This window comes from Gopherus flavomarginatus, chromosome 9 (genome assembly GCF_025201925.1).
Source record: "Gopherus flavomarginatus isolate rGopFla2 chromosome 9, rGopFla2.mat.asm, whole genome shotgun sequence".
Lineage (NCBI taxonomy): Eukaryota > Metazoa > Chordata > Testudines > Testudinidae > Gopherus > Gopherus flavomarginatus.
The window spans coordinates 45,926,644-45,935,978 of NC_066625.1; the positions used below are offsets into that span (position 1 = coordinate 45,926,644).

At 47.6% G+C, this 9,335-nt stretch overlaps 1 non-coding gene across 1 annotated transcript; it reads right to left on the reverse strand.

The window, feature by feature from the left end:
• Positions 1-3,147: 3,147 nt before the first annotated feature.
• Positions 3,148-3,219, reverse strand: TRNAC-GCA (transfer RNA cysteine (anticodon GCA)). The gene has a single exon. It is a non-coding gene; the product is annotated as a tRNA-Cys (tRNA).
• Between the last annotated feature and the right edge of the window lie 6,116 nt (positions 3,220-9,335).

Sequence of the window (9,335 nt, forward strand, 5' to 3'; positions counted from 1 at the left end):
CCAGAGAATCCATAAGGGAGAGAAGCCCTACACATGCGCTGAGTGCGGGAAAAGCTTCAATGCGTGCTCAAGCCTCATTAATCATCAGAGAATCCACACCAGGGAGAAGCCCTACACGTGCTCTGAGTGTGGGAAAAGCTTCAATCAGCGCTCAAACCTTATCACACATGAGAGAATCCATACAGGAGAGATGCCCTTCATGTGCACTGAGTGTGGGAAAAGCTTCAATCAGCGCTCAAACTTTATCACTCATAGGAGAATCCACATGATGAGAAACCTTATGGATGCTCTGAGGGCAGGAAAAGCTTCAATCAGTGCTCAAGCCTCATTTGGCATCAGAAAATACACATGAGAGAGAATTGTAATAAATCCCTTGACTAGGGTTGGCCAAAACAATTTTTAAAAAAAATTCACATTTGCTAATTCCCACATAGTGATTTTTGCATCATCTTCATTGTGGTCTCTCAGCTCCACCAGATAAGTTGGCGCCTTCTGCCTTTTGCAGCTCATCCTTCTTTGGGGTCAGTCCTGTGATCTTTTCTATCAACTCCTTTCCTTTTGATTCATAGGAGTGTGTATCCCTCCAGCCAGTTCTAGATTAGGGAGACAGGTTTGATCCCAACAAGGTACACTGAGGCAAAAACTACCCTTGCCTTCCATCCACTAGGACTGTACATGGCGTTGGCTGCTCAAGTTAGTCATCTTAATGTAAAAAGTTGTAGTGCAGATGCAGCCTAGGTGCAGTGGTTGGCATTAGCTTTCCCCTTGACCTGACCTAAACTCCATCACTGTTCCTAGTCTAAACTAACCCTGAGCATCATGGTTATCCTGTTCCCCCATTTCAAAGCAATTCTTAGTCATCGAGTTCTCCCTTGGGGAACAAATTGTTTCATTCCCAGTTGCTCTGATGTTGCTTCAGGTTGTGCTGGAGAGCAGATATTTTTATTATCATTTTCTGCACTTAAAATATATTGAACTATAACAAAGAGCAGGAACTGGGCAGGGATAGGGAAAAATGTCATTTCACCCATTGTAACAACAGAGGTAGTTAGGGTAAGTCAGAGGGATTCCCTTATTCCCCATCATTATTCTCCTTCAATCTGTGCTAGAACCTAAGAATCCTTTTCCTTTCCCCAGTTGTGGGATGGGAGACGTCCAAAACTGCTCCCTGTGCTATAGCACATGGCTAAGATCAGAGAATAAACCCCAAATCTCCCCTGAGCTTTGCTTTGTGAATCCTGTATTTCTGATTACTTCAAGCCTGGGCATTGTGATTATTTACCAGTTTCTCTAGCACTGTTCCTACCACTGTTTCTGTAACATTTTTTGTTTTTTATGAGACAGGGTTGTTATTCCTTTGCCTAACCTCAACCTGGAAGGCCAGGGTGCCTGTTTTCTCTGTCCCCCTTCCCACAGACAAATCTGACAGGGTTGAACCTGCCAGGCGTAAACAAAAAGCCCCACCGGTCACACACACAAAGCAGACAGACACACACAAGACACAGAAGAAACTGAATTATTTGAGCTATCAACATTTCCACTTTCCCACAGCATGTTAGTTCTGAAGCTTGTTTTAATTTGTTTCTTTTCTTGGAACCAGAACTAGGGAAAGAGACACTGGAGTCAGTGGAATTACAGCAGGAAGGGATAAGTCTCATGATTCGTCACTAACCAAAGGCTTTGTAAACAGAGCGATAATGTTACTGAATGGTCTGGCTAACACTGCAGTTAGAAACAATCAGCTCTATGGGTGGTCAATTGACAGGTTCTGCTGCTGATCATGAAATAGCAGCTGTTGAAAAGTAATGTGCTTCTATTTCAATGCCTCTGGAAGAACAGAAATTAATGATCTGTGTTAAAGGCAAGTTGCCATTTCTCAGAGCCCCAATTTCTATTGTGTGTGTACAGGAAGGTTTGAATGTGTAGCAGGTAGTTTAGTAAAACTTAGCTATTTTATGTGTGTAACAGGCTCCTGCCCACCTCCAGCAGAGGTTTCAGTCACATACTATGACAACTTACCAAATGTCACGCAAATTAGTCCATTCCTCCCCATAGTCAGTCTCTGACGGGAATGTTAGAATGAGGCAGAGAACTGGGAAAGTATCGCAGTAGGAATACATTAAAAAGTGGGATTAATCAGAGGTGGGATGCAGACAGAGCCTGTTCTAGAGCTGGTGAAGTGACAGGGACACACTTCCACTAGTGCTGGCTCTGAAATAACAGCAGAAGCAGATCGAGGAGAATGAGCTCCTGTGGGAGCTATGGGCAGCTGCCCTGTCAGTGTATCACTCACCTGGCAGGTGTTACAGAAAACAGAGCACTTCCCCTCTGGAAGAGAAACACTTTCCCCCTCTGCCACCACTTCCTTATACCGTCCATGAGGCTGTTTGTCCTGCAGGACTTTGATCTCTTTGGGTGGTCTATGGTGATTCATAAAAGAGCCATTAGGGGAGCAGGAGTCATCCCAATGGAAATCTTTTCACTTCTTTCTCAGTGTTACCTTCTTAGACCTGGATTTGGAGATGACCTTAACCTTATCCTGTCTTGATTTTAGGTAGGATTTTGATCACCATCTAGGGCTTGGCAGCTTAGAACTTTTGAGGGCTTTTCTCTGCCTTTTTGGTCCCTGCTGCAGTCAGTACATGCTAGACATGGGCATGGTGACCTTCCTGAGGATCTTGACAGCTTTAGACAGCTTCTTGGGGGCTATTTTCCTGCTCACAGCCACTGTCGTCTTCTCATGCCTTGTCCTGGGGCCCAGCTTCTGGTTGAATGTGAAGGAGCCAAAGTGCTGGTGACTTTAGCCCGCACCAAGTTGCCTTTGCTCGTCAGACTCCTGAACTCCATCTGGATGTGGTTCTTGTTCTTCTGCACAGCACAGCCGTGGAGAAGAGGGATCTGCAAATGTACATTCATATGATCCCTTTGTTTAATTGATGAAAACATAAACTCTACACTTAGAGGATTGGAACTGATTTCAGCTGATGGTCAGGTTTGCTAGGTTTTTATGTATTTGAACAGTGAAATGTTGAATGACATTCATTTCAAGCATCCCCGTATAGTGGAGCTCCTGAACATAATGGAGAATGGAAATGAAAATGTTTTCCCTTTTTTCAAAAATAAAAATAAAAAAATAAGAGGCGTATTAGAGGGCACTTGGATTTGAAGCAAGGACCACTTGATCTGCAGTCAAACACTCTACCACTGAGCTATATCCCCATGAGAGCAGATACTTTCCCCATTGTAGCTGAACCACATCAGTGATTCCAATAGCAGGGGCAGGTTCTCTCAGGGGCACAGAGATTTTTCGGGGAGTTGGTGGCTCCTTTCTTTCCTCACCCTGGAGTAAACTCAGTTTTTTATTCCATGGTACATGTTTTGTGGACTAACAGCAGCAGCTTGAAGAAAGAGGAGAGTGAATATCTCACTCTCAGAGCTGAAGGTGGCCACCTCCCCTCTGTCTGAGCTTTGCCACTGCAGGAGAGAAAGTTTCAATGGAATTGAATGCCCTGGCTCAGACTAGAGACACAGAAAGGTTTTGCTGTTCATTGAACGGCAAAGGAAATTGTGTCTGTATGTGAAACTGAGGAGGGACATGAAATGCCCACAGGGTGGCGCAAAGCCCTAAGCTAAGGCAGGAGGGTGAAGGAATGGTGCTGAGGAATGACTGAAGTGGATCACCTGGGATTGAAATGACATTTGTTTGTGTCTGGTAGTGAGAAATGTGACGTGAATTCAGATGCAGGGTTGAGGCTTCTTTAGCTCCTTTTAGAATTTGAACTTGATTTCCCAGAAGGGAGAAAGGGAAAGTCTGGGGCTGCCATTAGTCCCTGGCTGGAGCAGTGTATAAAAAAGGCTCCAGAGAGGCAGCTGGCAATTACAGGCCACTAAGGCTAACTTCAGTATTAGGCACGTTGGGTGAAATTGTAGAGCCCAATTATTAGAGACATAGGTAAAGAGACTTTGTTGGATGTAGCGGGATGGTTACTCGCTCCTGCCCTACGGGGCTTGAAACAGCCCAGGAAAGGGCTGTGGCTGGGGCAAGAAGCCTGGGCTGACTGGGGAAAGTAGGCTCAGCTGTGGCCATGCCCCAATCAGGCCCAACTGGCCCCTATAAGAGGCTGTGAGCCAGAAGCCCAGTCAGTCTCCCTCTGCTTGTAGTGAGAGAAGGGCCTAGCTGCAGGGACCTAAGCAAGACATCTAGCTTGGGAGCAGGGCTGGGGAAGGGCCAGAGAAGTTGAGAGCTCTGGCCTGGAAAGCCCCAGGCTGTAGGCCTGACTATAGGCTGAATAGGTGCAGGGTTGCAATGGGGAAGCCCATGGGGAAGCAGAGGTGGCAGGTCCAAACCCCTTTGCCTGTGATAAGTGGCTCATACTGCAGTCTGGCCCAGTGAATGGGGGCTAGATGAAGACTGGGCAGTAGCGAAGACTGAGGTGAAGTGGGGATAGTGGGTGGGGGTTCCTGTGGGAGGGGGAGACCCACAACTGTGGGGGTACTGCCAAGGTAAAAGGGGTATCAGGATCCTGGAAGGGACAGGGGGCCAGCTGTGGTAAGGGAGATCACCGGCCTGCAGAGGGTACTTTGATGGCTGGAGAGCTAATTCCCAAGATAACCAGCATGAGGCGCCGCCAGGTGAGTCTGCCACCACTTACACTGGGGAAGAATGAACATGGCTTTTGTAAAGGAAAATCATGCCTCATGAATCTACTATAATTCTTTGAGAGAGTCAACAAGCATGTGGATAAAGGTGATCCTGTGGATCTAGTATACTTAAATTTTCAGAAAACCTTTGACAAGGTCTCTCCCCAAAGGCTCTGAATCAAAATGGGATAAGACGGAAGGTCCTCCCTGGGATAGGTAACTGGTTCAAAGGCAAGAAAGAAAGGGTCTGATTTTTCAGAATGGAGAGAGGTAAATAGTGGTGTCCCCCTGGGGTCTGTACTGGGACCAGCACTGTTCAGCATACTCCTAAGTGATCTACAGAAAGGAGTAAACAGTGATGTGGCAACATTTGTAGATGATACAACCCAACTCAAGTTAGTTACATCCAAAAGAGAGTGCAAAGTGTGACAAAGGGATCTCACCAAACTGAGTGACTAGGCAGCAAAAAGGCAGATGAAATTCAATGTGGATAAATGCAAAGTAATGCACATGGGAAAACATGATCCCAACTCTACATCTAAACTGATGGGGTCTAAATTAGCTCTTCAATTTAAGAAAGAGATCTTGGAGGCACTGTGAATACTTCTCTGAAAACATCTACTCAATGTGCATCAACAGTCAAAAAAGCGAACAAAATGTTGGGAAGTCATTAGGAAAGAGATGGTTAGCGAGACCGAAATATAATACTGCCTGTCTATAAATCTATGATATGCCCAGATCTTGAATACTGGAACTGATCCCTCCTGCATCTCAAAAAGATATTGGAATTGGGAAAGGTACAGAAAAGGGCAACCAAAATGATTAGCGGTCTTGAACAGCTTCCATGTGAGGTGAGATTAATAACACTGAGGGGAGTTTTCAGCTTGGAAAAGAGATTACTAAGGGCGGGCTAGGATAGAGGTCTATAAAATGATGATGGGTTTGGATAAAGTAAATAAGGAAGTATCAGGGGAGTAACCGTGTTAGTCTGGATCTGTAAGGAAGTGCTATTTATTCCTCATAACACAAGCACTAGGGGTCACCCGATGAAATGGATAGGCAGCAGGTTTAACACAAACCAAAGGAAATATTTCTTCACCCAGCACAGTCAACCTGGGGAAACTTTGCCAAATGATGTTGTGAGGGCCAAGACTATAACAGGTTCCACCAAAGAAGTAGATAAGTTGATGGAGGACAGGTCCATCATTGGCCATTAGCTAGGATGGGCCAGGATACAAAACCATGTTCTTTAAGTGTCCCTAGCCTCTGTTTACTGGAAGCTGGGAATGGGCGACAGGACGGATTGCTTGAAATTTCCCTGTTCTGTCGATTCCCTCGCAGGCACCTGGCATTGGCCCCTGTGGGAGGAAAGGATTCTGGGCTGGCTGGACCATTGGTCTGATCCAGTATGGCTGTTCTTATGACCGTAGAGGGCAGTCCCCACCAGCAATATTTGTATTTGGTGCACTGAAAGGGCTAACTTTCCAAAGCTGACCAAAATGATTAGTGAAAGTGTTTTGAAGAAAAACACTAAACAGAACAATGTGAATGAAAATTGGGAGCTATTGTTTAAGGAGCTTGTTAGATGGGCCATAAGTCATGTTGCATAATTAGCTGAGCTTGCAATGGCCTTCCACTCGCTGACATTTCTCCATTTGCAAATGTGGCAACTGGATCTAGATTTTCAATCAATTACAACACATCAGGCTGGGCTAAAAACTGTGGTGCAGATATTTGTGTTCACACTGAAGCCTGGGTTCGGAAACCCTCACCCTCATGGGGCCTCAAAGGTTGGGCTCAAACCCATATATCTGTGCTGTAATTTCATAGTCTTGCAGCCCAAGCCCCATAAGCCTGAGTCAGCTGGCCGGGCTTTGAGACAGGTGCCCTGGGTGTTTTAATCACAGTGTAGACATAACATTAGCCTGCATCTACAGTGCAATGAAACACCCACGACTGGCCCGTGTTGGATTAATCAGGGTCATGTGGCTTGGGCTGTAAAGTTGCAGGGTCCGTGTCTCGGCTCAGGCTCAGTCCCCTGCTCTAGGAGCCCAGAAGGTTGGGAGGGAGTTTAGCGAGTGGAAATGGTAAAACTGCAGTGGAGTATTACCCTGGACTCATGGCATTTCTCCATTGGTCTGTCTGTTTTGGGACAGTGACAGAAACACGTCCTGCTGCTTTTGTTGTTTCAAAGGGCTGTTTAGGATTTTCATTCTCACACACGGTGCACAAAACAGGACTCAACCCTCGGCATAAACTAAATGAGCTGCCCACAGATTCTGGCAGCCACAATAAGCATTTGGTGTGAGAGCTCAGACCTGCCCCTGTCCCAGGGGGAGGGGGTCGTCTGTGAGGAGACTGGACCACTAACCTATCAGCTCCTAACTCCCAAACTTTCAGTAACTCTATCCTCATTGCCTGTGAGTGTAATTTAAACCATAAGAAAAACCACACTAGGCTAGACCGAAGGCCCATCTAGCTCTGAAACTTGTCTTCTGACAGTAGCCAACACCAGGTGCCCCAAAAGCAACTCAGGAAGGTACCACTGGAACTTGAACCCCGGATCTCCTGTATACAAAACAGTGGTTTTAGCCAGCTAAGCCTGGTGCCTAAAGTTGCTGAAGGGCTCGTGTCTGCACACACCTGACTCTTTGCCAACCTCCATCTGGGCCTGACAAGCTTTGTTTGTGTTTGGATTCAGTAAAGCAGAGGAGCAGGTGAAATTTTACTCCTAAGGTTCTTTGGACAGGTCTACAGTACAAAATTAGATCGGTGTAACTACATTACTCAGGGGTGTAAAAACTTATCTCCCCAAGCAATGCGGTTATATCAACCTAATCCCGGTGCAGATAGCGCTGTGTCAACAGGAGGGCTTCTCCCATCAACATAGCTTGGGGAGGGGCTTGGTTAGTGAAGACCCAGAGAATAGGTGGCCCATGACTCTTGCATTTGGGGAGGCTGGGTGTGGGCGCTGAAAGCTCCCTAGAAGTGGGGGGCCCATTGGTGCCCAGTCCATGGCACTGCCCCCCACCTTTCTCCTCTCTCTGAGGCCCCAGCTGTGCTCCCCCTTGCTCCTGTTTGGCCACTTCCCACCCCCACTCTTCCTCTTTGGCTGAGGACTGCTGGTCCACCTTTCACTCTCTCCTCTCCTCCCCCAAGGCCTTTCTGCCCTCTGCTCGTGCCTGTCCACACCCTACCACAAGGTCTGCCCACCAGCTGCCACCGTCACCTCTCTGATCCATCCCTGAAGCCCACCCTGCCCACCACCCACACCTCTCTGACCCTCCCCTGAGACCCACCCTGCCCACGCTCACACTCTCTGCCCCTCCTGAGACCCACCCTGCCCACCGCTCGCACCTCTCTGCCCTTCTCCGAGACCTGCCCTGCCCACCGCTTGCACCTCTCTGCCCCTCCCCTGAGACCCACCCTGCCCACCGCTCAGACCTCTCTGCCCTTCCCCGAGACCTGCCCTGCCCACCGCTCACACCTCTCTGCCCTTCCCCTGAGGCCCACCCTGCCCACCGCTCGCACCTCTCTGACCCTCCCCTGAGACCCACCCTGCCCACCGCCCGCACCTCTCTGCCCCTCTCCGGAGACCCACCCTGCCAACTACCCACACCTCTCTGCCCCTCCCCTGAGACCCACCCTACCCACTGTTCTCACCTCTCTGCCCCTCCCCTGAGACCTGTCCTGCCCACCTCTTTCTTCGGTCATCTGTTGTTATTCCATGAAACATCAAGAATGGAATAAAAAGATGAGTTTACTCCAGAGTGAGGAAAGAAAGGAGCTACCAACCCCCTGGCATTGCTGCTTTAGTTAAAGTGTTTTAACTAAACAGCTATTGAATGTCCTCCCTATGCCCCTTGTGTCACCAGAACACATCCATGCTAGCAGTTCTTGGATGGCAACAGAGAGTAGTGCACTGTGGGTAACTATCCCATTGTGCAACTGGCTGCAGGGTGTTTTGGGAAGGGTTTGCAATGCCTCACGGGCTGGTAGAGCATCACATCATGCAGGTTTCTCTATCCCACCATTCCATGGGCATCTTATTAGATTACCAGCTGCTTTTCAACTGCAGTGTGCATGGCGCGGTAGAGACTGTTTGTGTGTGGGGAGAGACAGTGTATGTGTTGGAAAAGAGGGAGTGAGTTGAGCTAGGTAGGAGCAGATCATTATTATCCCTACGTGAAAGAGGGAGAAGTTATGTCTGAGAAAGGAGAATTGACTTGTCTGAGATCACACAGCCAGTCAGTGGCAGAGTTGGGAATAGGACCTAAGAGCCCTGATTTTCAAACTAACCATCAGATCTTGAATTTCATACACTGAATGACCTAAATAAAGTGCTCTCAGATGAGCTCCAGACCAACAACAGTGACAGTAATTATTCAGCAACTATTTTAGGAGAACTGCAATTTTAGAAAGAATCATGAACTGCTCAGAGACAATTAATGCAGAGAAGCAGCAAAATTCATCAAACATAGAACTGATTCTGACTTATTTCTTTGGTCTTATTATGCTCCATCTCTTTATTGCAGGGGAGACCTGCCCCTCCTGCCAGGCTAAGCCCACAGGGAGATTTTTCAGCCTTTCCAGTAATAAAGTCTCTGAACAAAATGCTAGAAAGGAGCAGAACCAAAGGGGCTGGGCAGGCTCCATAGGGATACTGGCTCCTCCCTTCCCCTCCTGTTTGACCA